The sequence below is a fragment of the Chiloscyllium punctatum genome, chromosome 23, assembly GCF_047496795.1.
Source record: "Chiloscyllium punctatum isolate Juve2018m chromosome 23, sChiPun1.3, whole genome shotgun sequence".
NCBI lineage: Eukaryota > Metazoa > Chordata > Chondrichthyes > Orectolobiformes > Hemiscylliidae > Chiloscyllium > Chiloscyllium punctatum.
In genome coordinates, this window is record NC_092761.1 from 58568906 (window position 1) to 58585081 (window position 16176).

Consider the following 16176-nt stretch of genomic DNA (forward strand, 5'->3'; position numbering starts at 1 on the left):
CAGGCTGGAGCTCAAATGAAGATCCATTATAAAGCATGGCAGCAGCAGTGGAAACGCAAGTCGAAAATGGACTGTGTTTTCAGTGGCATCTGAAGAAACATGAGGCAATGTGAAAACTTCCTCATGAGATCTCCCTAAATATAGTGACTTGAAGGTTTAGCTGAAGTGAGTTTAGGTGAGGTATGCTTTGAAGTAACAGTGTACTTGCTCCAGCTCAGCAGTCCCTGTCTTTAACAATGCCCTTTGTTGCTGTTGGCAGACTGATAGAAGAACTTAAACATCAGTTGTTGAATCCCCAGTCCACAGGTACCATAGAGCCTTGGCTTTCCATTTAAACCAGCAACAGCCACATTGCCAGAGAGATCTTTATCAGGCAAGATGTAGGTGCAGCTTTAATAGATTTTCACTCAGTCCGATGCTTAGTTCCGATAGCCTTGTTATTGAATGCACTTAGTCCAGCAGCCAACAGTCTTGGTACACTCCATTGAGGATTTATATGATATGGCCAATTCATGTGATGATGTGGCATTGAGGGATGAGCCCATTTGAATTGCAGACTCTCTGAGTTATTGTACTCTGAACACGGCTCAGCTTTTGTAAGAGGCAGACCATGTAGAAAGCACAATGAGGGTGAAGATTTGACAAGAACCCTGAAATCTTATTGGCCTGCTATTTCTCTTGAATGTTGACATGTTTCCATTTTTCTCTGATGCTGTATCTTCGTCACTCAGCACGTCTTCACCACCAGATCTTGCCTTCACAGGAAAGCATCATTACAGAGTTAAACCCTGATTGGAATCCAGTCAAGTACAAGAGTAGCAATCTGTTGTCAGCCCGATTCAATGGCCCACTTGTGCCACCATTGCCAACCGTTAAGATGCTGTTTCTAATCCTACTCTTTTTTTGTTTAAGTTGGTGAAAGTCTGGCGGCCTGGACCATATTCAGGTCATTGGTCTCCATCCTTATTTCTAATGACCAGATCGGGGAGAGTTGTGAGATCTCCACTGAACAACTGACTTTGAAGGACAAATGGTGAGGTTGGAAATGCATGGAGCTAAATGAGAATGCTTTCAGTTTAATATTTCAGTCTGTAATGTTAAGAGCATATTTTAAAAATTATTAATATAATAAATTGAGAAAGTACTTGGTGGGGGTCGTAAGTATAGATTTTAATGGTTAAGTAAATTAGTCTGAGGAACGATGCGTTATACTGTGACTTCAGAGCATGTATTTGTGCTCTTTTCGGAGGAGTCTGTATAACATGGAGTCTGTAATATTACCATCATGTATTAACATTTATTAATGTACATTGTTTAAATGTCACCTAGAAATAAGGTTGCACTTGTGTGAACATCCAAAGAATCCACATTGGAACACTTTCCATTGAATTCTCCACATTCAAATTCTTTAAGTCTCCTGATGTAAACTCTGTCTTGGCAAGAGCCCCTCTTTAGAAACGGATCCTCTGACAAGTTTGTCCTTTGTAGGCTGTTGAACACATAAACATAAGAAATAGGAGTAGCTCACTGGGCTCTTTCAGCATACTCCAATACTCAATACAATCTTGGCAGATCTGATAACCCCACTTACCCCTGAGCGCTTGTCATCCATTTGCTTATCAAGAATATATCTACCTTTGCCTTTACGGTATTCAAAGTCCCTGGTTCGTTATGGCCAGGGCCTGGGCTGCCACACTCCCAGAAGGGTGTGGATGCTTCACAGAGAGCGCAGAGAAGGTTTACTGGTCTGGAGGGTTTTAGTGATGAGGCAAGGTTGGATAAACTCAGAATGTTTTCACTGGAGAGACGGAGGCTGAGGGGCAACCTGATCGAGGTCTACAAAATTATGGGAGGCATAGATAGATAGGGTGGAGAATCAGAGGATTTTTCCCAGCGTGGATAGGACAACTACAAGAGGGCACAGGTTCATGGTGTGAGGGTAAAAGTTTAGGAGAGAAGTGGGGGGGAAATGTTTCTCAGAGGGTGGTAGGTGCCTGGAATGCATTTCCAATGGAGGTGGTAGAAGCAGCAATGTTAGCAACATTTAAGGCTTATCTTAATAGACACATGAACAGGAGGTGAACAGAGGGATAGAAACCACGCATGGGAAATATGTAGCGGGTCTAAATAAGGACTAGAATTGGTATATCCTTGGTGTGTTGAAGACCTGTTCCTATGCTGTATTGAATCAAATTAAATGGAATTGTGGAGGCTTTCTTCCAATCCCAGACTAAATGAATTAATCTTTTAAACAGACCAATGTAACCAGGCTTTCTTGAGCCAATAAAAGCGTTAGATTGAGTTACTAAATGTGAAAAGGATTAGTAACACAGCACAGTAACACACAGATCGCCAGTAAGAGTGAATTCAAATGAAGATCAAAATTTAAAAGACTGATAAGTCAGTTCCTCTCCATGAAAAGTAGATAGTGGAACATTGATGGGTATATTGCCAGGAATAGAAGGTTTAAGTGACAAAAATAAGCTGGATAGACTGGGGCTTTTATCACTGGAATGTCAGAGGTTGAGGCGTGACTTTATAGAGGCTTATAAACTTGTGAGGGGCATAGATAAAGTGAGTAGCAAAGGTCTTTTCCCTAGTCTGGGGGAGTGCTAAACTAAGGGTATATTTTTATGGTGAGAGGAGAAAAATTTAAAAAGAATCTTTTTTACAGAGATGGTGATTAGTGTGTGGAATGAACATCCAGAGGAAGTAGAGGATGTAGGTACAGTTACAATGGTTAAATGGATAAGTACATGAAAAGGAAAGATTTGGAGGGAGATGGGCCAAGTGCAGACAGGTGGGACTAGTTTAGTTTGGGAACATGGTCAGTGTGGACTAGCTGGACTCTGCTTCCGTACTGTGTGATTCTATGACTGTGCAGATTAGTTGAAATCCTGTTGTGGTTTGCTAGCAGCACTTAGTGAGAGAATAGTTTTCCCTATGATGCAGGGCTGACAAGTGAGCAGTTCTTTGACAGAACGCTAACACTCAAACCCAGGCTTGTACACATGGGCCTTCCAGCCCTCCATTTGTTCCTCTCATGCCGACTGAAACAGTACCCTTCTACTCATGCTCTCATTTGATTGGTTGAAATAGCCCTCACTCTTAACAATTTCTCCTTTGAATCCTCCCACTTCCTCCAGACCAAAGGGGTAGCCTTTGGCACCCACATAGGCCCCAGCTATGCCTGCCTCTTCATCAAGTATGTGGACACCGACACCATTCCCCATCTTTTCCTCCTTTACATCAATGACTGTATCGGCACCACATCGTGCTCCCATGAGGAAGTTGAACAGTTCATCACTTCACAAACACCTTCCACCTTGACCTTGAGTTCACCTGGACCATCTTGGACACCTCCGTCCCCTTCTTGGACCTCTCCATCTCCACTTCTGGTGATCGACTCAACATGGACATCTGCTACAAACCCATGGACTCCCACAGCTACCTGGCCTACACCCCCTCTCATCCTGCCTCCTGTAAAAATGCTAACCCTTACTCATAATTCCTCTGCCTCCACTGCATCTGCTCCTAGGTGGACCAATTCCATCACAGGATATCCCAGATAGCTTCTTCTTCAAAGATGGCAATTTTCCCTCCCACATGGTCAACAATACCCTCCAGCGCATCTCCTCCACTTCCCACCCATCCACCCTTGAACCCCATTCCTCAGATTGCAACAAGAACAGAACCCCTCCTCTCCTCCCACCCCAGTACTCACCTTCCTCCCCACCAACCTCCATATTCAACACATCATCCTCCGCCATTTCTGCCACCCACAAACAGACCCCACCATCAGGGATATATTTCCCTCCCCACCTCCAGAGAGACCATTCCCTCCACGACTTCCTTATTATATCCACGCCCCCCCCCCCCCCCCACTCCCCCACTAACCCACCCTCCCCTCCCTACACTTTCCCCTGCACCTCTCCCCTCACCTCCGTCCAAGGCCCCAAAGGATCCTTCCACATCCTACAGAGATTTACTTGCACTTCCACATATGGCATTCTGTCAATTCCTGCCTCAGGCAACTGTCTGTGTGGAGTTTGCACATTGTCCCCATGTCTGTGTGGGTTTTCTCCGGGTGCTCCAGTTTCCTCTCACAGTCCAAAAATGTGCAGGTTGGGTGAATTGGCCATGTTAAATTGCCCATAGTGTTAGGTGAAGGGGTAAATGTTGAGGAATGGGTGTGGGTGGGTTGCTCTTCGGAGGGTTGGCGTGGACTTGTTGGGCCGAAGGGCCTGTTTCCACACTGTAGGTGATCTAATCTAATCACATTCCCAGCTACCTTCCCCCCAACCCCACCACACACACCACCACCACCCCCCCCCCTCCCATTTATCTCTCGCCCCCTTGGGCCGCAAGTCTTATTCCTGATAAAGGGCTTCTGCTCAAAATGTCGATTCTCCTTCTCCTTGGATGCTGTCTGACTGGCTGTACCTTTCCAGCACAACACTTTTTGACTAGTTAGTATACACGGGTATCATGAGCACACACAGACCAGGGCTTTAGTAAGTTTCAATCCCTTCGTTTAGTATATTGATGGAAGGATAAAGCCCAAAAGGTATCTCCAGGAAGTGTTTTTCTGCAAAGAGGTGTGGATGATAGCCCCATTGATGTCTTTTTCTGTTAGGCCTCCCTTTCTCTCTGTTTGAATTTTCCCTGACACTCTGCAAATGTGATATTTCATGAGTCCCACACAGACATCACTGAATTCACACCTGCAGTGTGTTTTTTTTTGTGTGTAGCAAGTTTGTTGGAGAACACACTTTGGAATTCGAAATTAAAATGCCCAAAGTACTTTAGGTTTCTGATCTGTCATCTTAACAGCACTTCTGAAGGCCAAAGTTCCAAAGAGTCCTGAGCTTTTGTGAGAAAGAAATTCTCCTCACCTCTGTCTGAAATGGGTGAGCCCTGGGGTCACAGTTCAAAAGTAAGGGCGAGATGCGATAACTATGAAGACAGAATAAACACTTTTCCTGGAAACAGGAGTCTGAGAGGAGAACCCATTGATGTTTTTAAGATTATCTAAAGTTAAGCATGGAGAAGGTATTTCCAGTTGTGGATTAGATTGGAACCAGGAACCATGCTGTAACACGACCAAGTGAGATCAAGAACACATCCCAAGGTATTCAAAACTATTTGAACGCTCATGATACAATCCCTTAAATGTAACCTACAATAGGCTGCTTATGATAAGTGACATAGACAGAAAAATGAGTGAATCTGTACAGGTGGAGTTCAAATTAAGGGGTTCTGCTTTGGGAGAATGTCAAACTGATCTTTTAAAAAAATTCCAATGGCAAATGATGAAGGCAGTGACAAAGCCCAACATGGTGGGTGGCACGGTGGCTCAGTGGTTAGCACTTACTAAAGCCTTGGTCTGTGTGTGCTCATGGTACCCGTGTATACTAGTCAAAGAGTGGGGTGCTGGAAAAGCACAGCCAGTCAGGCAGCATCCAAGGAGAAGGAGAATCGACATTTCGAGCAGAAGCCCTTTATCAGGAATGAGACTTGTGGCCCAAGGGGGCGAGAGATAAATGGGAGAGGGAGTGAGGAGAGGGGGGACCTGGGTTCAATTCCACCCTTGGGTGATCATCGATGTAGAGTTTGCATGCTCTTCTTGTGTCTGCATGGGTTTCCTTTGGGTGCTCTGGTTTCCTTCCACAGTCCAAAGATGTATGATTAGGTGGATTATCCACGGGAACTGCAGTGTTACAGGGATGGGGTGAATCTGGTTGGTGTGGGCTGAATAGCCTGCTTCCACACTGTAGGGATTCTATGAAAGCAAAGAAAATGTCTTAGATTATCTTGTACTTCTTCATGTTCAGGAAGCTAATGGGATGACCTAACTGGACTGTTTACAACAGTAAGGAAGATTTGATCAAATAGAAAATGAGAAGGTATTTCCTTTAATAGGGTCATCTTCACCTGTAGCTGTCTTTGAATGTCAGCTCCTTACCTTGAATCATGATTTGAGATTCAACCATACTTTGGTTTATTACAAACAAATTCTTGTGCAAAATCCCACCTTTGGGACATTTTCACCAAGATGTCAACCCATGTAAAAGACCCTAAACTGCTCCTTCATCGGTTGGAGGGAAATGCACAGTATGTAGACACTAACAGACAATGGCAAGATAATTCCAGATAATTAAAGGTGTCGGCAGATAAGTACAAATGGTGTGAGTGGAGTGTCGCTGGGCTGAATAACAAGTCTTTGCAGGTGATCAAAAGTGTCAGATGGTGTGAGTAAAGTGTCCACAGCTGAATAACAAGTGAAACATTATTTGCTACCATTTGTTTGGGTGTCACAGTAAAGGAGCAGTCCCCATCCCTGACCGCTCGTATTGCCTCTGTTCACCTACTGACAGTGAGGCTGGATGGGAGTTAACAGATTTTTTACTGAGGCCCCTTTGGAGGGTTAAATTCCATTCTATTTTTGTCCTGGAGCGTGCCCCATTTTCCAGCAATTCATTAATTTCTTGATTTAAAGTCAGAGAATAGGAATAGTGTTCATGTTACTGAGTGAAGTGTTGGGGTGAGTCAGAGCAGTGTGAAGGGTTTTTAAGAAGGTGGTGAGGGTGTCAGAGGAAAATTAGTGGAGGGTTGGCAGAGGGAGAGAAGGCAAGGGAGTGAGATGCGGGGGTGGGAAGGATTGTGAGGAGGGTGAGATGGGAAGAGACAATAGAATCCCTACAGTATGGAAGCAGGCTATTCATCCTATTGAGTCCATACCAACCTTCTGAAGACCATCTCACTGGACGGTCCCCACTACCCTATCGGGTAATGTTGCATTTCCCATGGATAACCAGGGTGCACATCCCTGGTCACACCAGGCAATTTGGCATGACCAATCCACCTAACTTCCACATCTTTGTACTTTGGGAGGAAACTGGAGCACCCGGAGGAAACCTATACAAACATGGGTAGAGCATGCAAACTCCACACAGACAATTGCCTGAGGGTGGAATTGAACCTTGGTCACTGGCATTGTGAGGGGGCAGAGCTAACCACTGAGCCATCATGCTGCTCAAGAGGCAAGACAAGTTAGAATACAGGGTGAGGGGTGATGGAGATTGGATTGGGAGAGTACAAGTGGCAGGGAGTTAAGGGGGTTGGAGACGAATGGGTGCAAGCGGGGAATAAGGGAGTAAAGGGATGAAGAGATAATGAGTTGGAATGGGAGGGAAGCAATAGGAGAGGTGAGGGGGTTGGGGAATGAGGGGATGGAGAAGTGAAGGAGTGTGGATAATTAGGGAGTTGGGGTTCATAAGGGGACAGGTGAGGGAATGAATGAATGACAGGGTGATGACAGGGTGGGGGAGATTTGGGTAGTGGAGACGATGAGGGGGAAATGACTTGAGTGTGTAATCAAATTTTTGGGGGCAGTTCTGAGATGTAGGAAAACAAGTGGTTGAGGGAAATGAGGGGTGGGCACAGTAAGGGGGAGGAGAGTGATGATTTGAGGATGGTGAAGGGGAATGGGGCAATGAGGGGGTGGGAATAGTGAGGGGGAAGGGGGCAATGAAGAGGTGGGGATGATGGTGGGGGAAGGGCATGATGATGGGGTTTGGATGGTAAGGGGGTGATGAGGAGGTGGGGTGTGAAGGGATTAGGTTGGTGAGAGGAGGGAGCGATGAGGGGTGGGGACCATAAGGAGGCGATGAGGGGTTGGGAATGTGAGAGGGTGAGGATGGTGAGGGGGAAGGGGGTGATGACAGGATGGAAATGTGAGGGGGTAATCAGGGGTGGGATGGTGAGTGGGAGGTGGTGATGGGGGGGGGGGATGGTAAGGGGCCGGGAGTGATGAGGAGATAGGGAAAATAAAGAATTTTGGGGAAAATTGGTTGCGAGGCCTTCGCTTCCTGTAGTCTGACAATCTTAAAATTAATTTTCAGTGACACCAGGAAGGATTTGCAAGCAATTCAGCTTCCTATTGAGGGAGGTCTCCTTGCTGTGAGAGGCTGGTTGTTGATCGTCCACGTTTATCGTGGGCGATGGAGCCGCTGGGCTATGATCTGATCTCTGTGGAATGAGGGTTCCTAGAGAAGCCAATCAGCATTAGAAAGGAGCTCTTCACCGTGACCTCAAGCTCTTAGGAAGGCAGTCCCCATGTGGTCCTTTTGTACTAAATTAATGTCAGTGCAGACCTACCCTTCAGTGTTTCTGCCCATTGTGTACTTGAAGCTTAAACCTCTTGATAACATAATGGCTGAGCAGGGGGATCAGACAGGCAGGCTGATTGTGAATTCCTCAACAACGACCAAGGGTGACATAGCACAGATGGGGCAGGAGCGAGGCTCATGTGAGTGGTTTTGGCAGGAATGGGCAGCGGATGGCGCAAGTGTTAAGAGTTTTATAAAGAGAGTCAGGTTTGTTTTCAGCTCTGAGCAGAAACCTGAAGGAGTTTCATTGAGAGGTTGTTGTAACAAGAGCTTCTTTGGATTAGCAATGGTTTCAGTTAAGGGTCTGCAAACACACACTGACACACGCACACTGACACACTTACACACACTGACACACACTGACACACACACCCACACACACTGACACATGTGCACACACTGACACAGACACACACTGACACACACACGCACACACACTGACGCGCACACACAGACAGACTCACACTGGCACACAGACACATATAAATGCACCGAGACACACATTGACAGACTGATAGACACACACGCACACATACTGACAGATAGACAGACACACACAGCCTGAGACACACACTGGCTGATAGAAGCATACACAGACTAACAGACACACACACACTGACTGAGACACACGTACACTGATAGACACACACACAGGCTGACAGAGACATATACTGACTAACAGATACACACACTGACTTAGAAAGACACACACAGACATGTGGGCAGGCACATGCACATGGAGTTACACACAGACCCCTGAAAATTTGCAGCAGCGTTTATCCGCGGTTTTAGGGTTATTATTGGGTGTACTTTTCCAAGTTAAACAGAATGTTTTGTGCTTTCATGAGGAGACAACTGCGCCCAGCTGATGGTAGCTATTGTGCTTGCATTGGAGTGTCAAAGGGGGTGGGGTCAGGTGCCATGAACCCTGACCCATCCTTCTGCATCTCTGGGCTTTTTATGTATGTGTTATGAGCTGAGTGTGTCATTCACTTACTGCCCTACCGCAATGCTGTTCAGCCCCAGTCTCAACATCAGTTCAGCATATTTCCCCACACTAGATTGAGACAAAAACCCTTTTAATCTGAAAATGATTGCTGTTCCTTAGTGCTTTCTTGCAACTGTCTGATGCAACTCACATTTAATAAAAATGTGGCTCTCCTTCAGCCCGTGATCTTGCTGCCTGTCCAATCAGCCTGACACTAGTAGAGTCCCTTGCTAGCTTCTCTGTCCCCTCACAATGGGAAGTCACTTAAAGGAGCTAAACAAATATTTTGTGCCTGTGACAAAAGCTTATCACTCTTTTAAAACCTTTCAGAAGCAATAGAGATCCAGTTTTCACATTGAAAGGTCAGAGTTTCCAGTTTTCACATTGAAAGGTCAGAGTTATTCTTAGAGAAGACACACTTAACCAATTCACTTTAACACTTCATTCTCAAACAAAAACCAATGGTGAAACTCATATATTTAAATATATCCGCTCTGGCTCAGAGGTTACCACACTTTGTGTTGGAGTCAGAACGTTTTTGAGTTTAAATTTGACTCCAAACCTCTCCAGTTTTCCTTATTCTCTGCAAAATGAGCATCCATTGGGACAGGTGACAGGAAGATGTTTTAATGTTTTAATCTATGCTTTTTTTTCTTTTCAGAGGAATTACAGCACACAATGAGGCCATTCAGCCGGTTATACCAATGCTGCTTTGTCTACAGGAATGTCTGCTCCTTCCCCCTTATCCCACTCTGTTCTTCCTGTTAAGTAAGTGAGTTAAGACAATATTCTGTGCTTGCTAACAGATCAACACTTTGAGATACCCAAGATCAACATCTGAGACAAACTACTGAAACAAAGGAAAGTGCATTTATATAGCACCATTGACAATCCCAGGACCTCCCAAAGCTGTTGGAATACAGAAAAGTTGACAGACAATTCACTCACACAAAGTCCCACAATAGCAAAGTGATAATGACTGAATAATTTATTTTAATGAAGTTAGTTGAAGGATAATTAATGGTCAGGAAACCAGGACAATATCGCAGTAGACAATCTCCACTGGCCTTTTTCAGAGCAGTGCCATAGGATTGTTCACATCTTAGTGGGAGAACAATAGTGTCAACTGAAAGAGGCAATCACTGTGGCACTTATTCAGTACTGCACAGAAGTGTGAGAATGGGTCTGCTAATATTGCTGTAGGGTGGAAACTAAACCCGTAGCTTGATGTAGAAATGCAGATTATGGAATGTGTAGGTTCTGCAACTATTCCTGTGCAGCAGCCAGATTTACCTGTGCTTCAGTATGGGGAGTGCAGTTTTAACTGAGCTGTATCAAAGTGGGGGGGGGGGGGGGGGGGGGGGGGGGGTGGAATTTCCAGATGGAGCGCTGAAGAGTTAGTGGAGAATATACTTTCTATTGATACCATCCCCACTTCTGACTTTATGATGGAGGGAATGTTGTGGGTGAAGCAGCTGAAGATGGTTGGGCTGAGGACACTACCCTGAGGAACTCCTGCAGAGATGTCCTGGAGCTGGGCTGACTAGGATGACTCCAACCACTTGAGGGTTTATTCAATTCCTACTGAGTCCAGTTTTGCTAGGGCTCCTTGATGCCACACTCGGTCAAACGTGGCCTGGATGTCAAGGGCTGTCCCTCTCCCCTCCCCTCTGGAATTCAGCTCTTTTCTCCATGTTTGAAGCAAGGCTGTAATGAGGTCAGGAGCTGGGTGGCCCTGGCAGATCCCAAACTGGACGTCACTGAGCAGGTTATTGCTGAGCAATAAATTGATGACCACTTCCATCACTTTATTGATAATTGAGAAAAGGCCTTGGTAACTGACCGGGTTGGATTTATTCTGCTTTTTCTAAATAGGACATACCTGGCCAGTTTTTCACCCTGTCTGGTAGATGCTGTGCTGTAACTGTACTGGAGCAGCTTGGTCATGGGAGAACAGGTTTTGGAATACAAGCCTTCAGTAATATTGTCGGAATGTTGTCAGGGCCCATAGCCTTTACAGTATCCAGTGTCTCCAACTGTTTCTTGATATCATATGGCGTGAATTAAATTCACTGAAGACTGGTATCTGTGATGCTGGGAACCATTGGAGGAGGCCAAGATGGATCATCCACTCAGCCCTTCTGACCGAAGATTGTTGCAAATGCGTCAGCCTTAACTTTTGCATTGTTGTGTTCAACTCTTCCATCATCAAGGGTGGGGATATTTGTGGAGCCTCTTCCTCCAGTGAGTTGCGTAATTGTCCTCCACCATTCATGACTGGACGTTGCAGGACTAAAGAGTTTGATCTGACCCGTTGGTTGGTGTTTACTCTGTTTAGCACACAACTAGTTTTGACAGAGCATTGTCATTTTTAGGTGTACCTGATGCTGCTCCTGACATGTCCTCATGTACCCTCCACTGCAATGAAAGGACATTCTGGCTATTGAGGGATCATCTCCTTAATGAAAGCAAGTATGCAGGTACTGCAGGCAGTGAAGAAAGCTAATGACATGCTGGCCTTCATAACAAAAGGAATTGAGTATAGAAGCAAAGAGGTCCTTCTGCAGCTGTACCGGTCCCTGGTGAGGCGCCACCTGGAATATTGTGTGCAGTTTTGGTCTCCAAATTTGAGGAAGGACATTGTAATTATTGAGGGAATGCAGCGTAGGTTCATGAGGTCAATTCACGGAATGGTGGGATTGTCATATGTTGAATGATTGGAGCGACTGGGCTTGGCCACCCTTGAATTTAGAAGGATGAGAGGGGATCTGATTTAAACGTATACGATTATTAAAGGATTAGACATGCTGGAGGCAGGAAGCATGTTTCTGCTGATGGGTGAGTCCCAAACCAGAGGACACAGTTTTTAAAAATAAGGGGTAGGCCATTCAGAACAGAGTTGAGGAGTAACTTCTTCACCCAGAGAGTGGTGGGTGTGTGGAATGCTCTGCCCCAGAAGGCTGTGGGGGCCAAGTCTCTGGATACTTTCAAGAAAGAGATGGATAAAGCTCTTAGAGATAGTGGGATCAAGAGTTATGGAGATAAGGCAGGAACAGGATACTGATTTTGAATGATCAGCCATGATCATAATGAATGGTGGTGCTGGCTCGAAGGGCCAAATGGCCTATTCCTGCACCTATTGTCTATTGTCTATTGTCTAGGGTCGATTCCTTGATCCGATAATAATGGTAAAGTGATGGATATAGGAACAGGAGTGGACCATTAACCTCTTTGATTCCGCTCTGCCATTCAGAATGGTCATGGCTGATCAAATACTTCAATGTCTTTTACCTGGACTCTCCCCGTAACCGTTTTTTGTTATTCATTTACAGGATGAGGGTGTCATTGGTTAGGCCAGCATTTATAGCCCATCCCTGAGTGCCCAGAGGGCAGTTAAGTGTCAACCACAGAACTGTGGGTCTGGAGTCACATGTAGGCCAGGCCAGGTAAGGATGGCAGATTTCTTCCCTAAATTACATTAGTGAATCAGATGGGTTTTTTTTCCATAAATTGGCAATGGATTCATGGTCACCGAGTTTTTTGTTATTGAATTGAAATTCCAAAATATGCCGTGGAGGGATTCAAACCTAGGTCCCCAGGACATTACCTAAGTCTCTGGATTAACAGTCGAGAGTGTGGTGCTGGAAAAGCACAGCAGGTCGGGCAGCATCTGAGGAGCAGGAAAATTGACATTTTGGGCAAGAGCCCTTCATCAGGAAAGCCCTTCCTGATGAAGGGCTTTTGCCCAAAGCGTCACTTTTCCTGCTCCTCCGATGCTGCCCGACCTGCTGTGCTTTTCCAGCACCACACTCTCGACTCTGATCTCCAGCAGCTGCAGTCCTCACTTTCGCCTCTGGGTCAACATTTCAGTGATAATACCACTAAATGATTTTTGACTTTGGTGATCAGTAATCTAACATCCTCTACTTTCCATACAGTCGGGAACTGAGCTTCCACAACCCACTGGGGTAAAGAATTCCAAAGGGTCACCACTCTTTCTGTAAATATGCATCTCCTCACCTCAGTCCTAAATGGCATCCCCATATTTTTAAATTATACCCCTTGGTTATGGACTCTGCAGCCAGGGTAATCACTATGCCTATATATCCCCAGTCTGTCCCTTTCAGTACTTTGCTGGTTCAACTCTCATTCTTCAAAACTCTCAATATTACAGGCCCAGTTTTTAATAAAAATTTGTTTGTGTGATGTGGACATCACTGACTGGCCTGTCAATGTTGTTCTTGAGAAGATGGTGGTGAGTTATCTTCTTGAACCTCTGCAGTTCTCCTGTTGTGGGTTGGCCTACAATGCCTTGGTGGGGGTGTGATTCTAGGATTTTGATTCAGCAAGTGTGAAAGAATGGTGCTATATTTCCAAGTCAGGATGCTGAGCGGTTTGGAGGGAAACCTGAAGGTGGTGGTGTTCCTGTTTATCAGTTGCCTTTGCCCTTTTAGAAGGAAAAGATTGAGAGTTTGGAAGCTTACCTTTTGAATGATAACGTCCTGTGAAATGCAAATTGTTTGACAGCAAATGGTTCAGGATATCAAACTTCACTTGATCTGCTTTGGATGTGGTAGTAATAGTGAAAATTTGCTTTTGTGATTGTTCATTTGATTGGAACCCAGTCTCAACCTCATGTGGTGGTTTCTTGTATCTGGGCAATTGTCAATTTATATATATTTGCTTTTTCTTGATGCTTCATGATTTCCTTTCCTCCTACTCTGGCATTCTCATTGACTGTCAATGGCTTAGGAGAGGTCTGTGGCTGTTGAAGTTATGGCCTATTATCTGTATGGTGCCATCACGGAATTGGTGCAGTGCAGAAACAGGCTATTCAGCCCATCAGCACCGCCTTCCTAACCTGCAATCTGCAGTCCTCACTTTCTCCTATTCAGCCCATCATGACAGGTTGTCTGAGCATTTAGTGCCAAGCTCCTGCCATTCCCCAGAACTCAACATGGGTTTCTGTTGAGATAATTGCCTGATGCCCTTTGAATGCCCCAACCATACTTTAGGCAGTGCTTTCCAAACCCTGATCATTCATTGTGTGAAAAATAGATTTTATTTTCTCCTCCCACATTCTTTTTTTTTTGCGAAACAGTTTAAAACTGTACCCTCTGGTTCTCAACCTTTTATCAGCAAGGACAGTTTCTCCAGACCAGTCAGAATTGTGAAAAATCCTAAATTTGCTCTCAGCGTTCCCCTCTCTATGGAAAACCATCTAAGCATCTACAATCTATCCTCAAAATTGAAAGTCTTTGCCCTTAGAAATATTTGCATACACCTTTTCTGCACTGTCTCCAATGCATTCACATTTTTTCTGAAATGTGATACACAGACAGTACACAAAACTCGAGCTGAGGACCAGCCAGGGTCCCATATAGATTTGGCATAATTTCCCTGCTCTTGTATTCCATGCATTTTTGTTAATAAAGCCTGGAATACTTTATTGACAGCATTGACACACATAAACATTCTGCTCCTTCACTCCCTTTTAAATATTATCCTTTATTTTATACTGTCTCTCAATGTTCTTCACACCAAAATGTATCAGCTCACACTTCATCATATTGAACTACTATCCGTTACCTATCTGCCCACTTACAGTCAGAGAGTCATCGAGATGTACAGCACGGAAGCAGACCCTTTGGTCCAACCCACCCATGCCAACCAGATATCCCAACCCAATCTAGTCCCACTTGCCAGCACTTGGCCCATATCCCTCTAAAACCTTCCTATTCATATACCCATCCAGATGCCTTTTAAATGCTATGATTGTACCAGCCTCCACCACTTCCTCTGGCAGCTCATTCCATACATGCACCATCTTCTGCATGAAAAAGTTGCCCCTAAGGTGCCTTTTAAATCTTTCTCCTCTCACCCTAAATCTGTGCCCTCTAGTTCTGGACTCCCCCACCTGGGAAAAGACCTTGTCTAGTTACCCTATCCATGCCCCTCATGATGTTATAAACCTCTATAAGGTGACCCTTATAGCCTCTGATGCTTCAAGGAAAACAGCCCCAGCGTATTCAGCCTCTTCCTATAGATCAAACCCTCCAAACCTGGCAACATCTTTGTAAATCTTTTCTGAAAATCTTTCAAGTTTCATAACATCCTTTCTATAGCAGAAAGACCAGAATTGTGCACTGTAATCCAAAAAAAACCAATGTCCTGTATAGCTGCAACATGACCTCCAATTCCTGTACTCAATACTCTGACCAATAAAGGAAAGTATACTAAATGCCTTCTTCACTATCCTATCTACCTGTGACTCCACTTTCAAGAAACTATGAACCTGCACTCCAAGGTCTCTGTTCAGCAACACTCTCAAGAACCTTACCATTATGTTTATAAATCTGCCCTGATTTGCCTTTCCAAAATGCAGCATCTCACATTTACCCAAATTAAACTCAATCTGCCACTCCTCAGTTCATTGGCCCATCTGATCATTGTACTCTGAAGTAAGCTTCTTAGCTGTCCACAACATCTCCAATTTTGGTGTCATCTGCAAACGAACTTACTATACCTCCTATATTCACAACCAAATCATTTACATGAAAAGTAGTGGACCCAGCACTGATCCTTGTGGCACACCACTGGTCACAGGCCTCCAGTCTGAAAAACAACCCTCCATCACCACCCTCTGTATTCTACCTTCAAGCCAATTCTGTACCCAAATGGCTTGTTCTCCCTGTATTCCATGATCTAACCTTGCTAACTAGTCAACCACGAGGAACCATATAGATCACATCCACTGCTCGCCCCACATCAGTCTTCTTCATTACTTCTTCAAAAAGCTCAATCAAGTTTGTGAGACATGAATTCCCACACACAAAGCCATGTTAACTATCCCTAATAAGTCCTTGCCTTTCCAAATACATGTTCATCCTGTCCCTCAGGATTCCCTCCAACAACTTGCCCATCACCGACGTCAAGCTCACTGGTCTACAGTTCCCTGGCTTGTCCTTATCATCTTGCTTAAATAGTGGCACCACACTAGTCAACCTCCAGTCTTCC

General features: G+C 44.9%; 1 long non-coding RNA gene across 1 annotated transcript in view; it reads left to right on the forward strand.

The window, feature by feature from the left end:
• Positions 1-909: 909 nt before the first annotated feature.
• The window catches only part of LOC140493984 (uncharacterized), a 33891-nt gene continuing 18624 nt past the window's right edge, over positions 910-16176 (forward strand). Inside the window, exons 1-2 of the long non-coding RNA XR_011963821.1 lie at positions 910-1033; positions 9821-9927. This is a non-coding gene — a long non-coding RNA (uncharacterized lncRNA). The remainder of the gene's footprint in view (positions 1034-9820; positions 9928-16176) is intronic.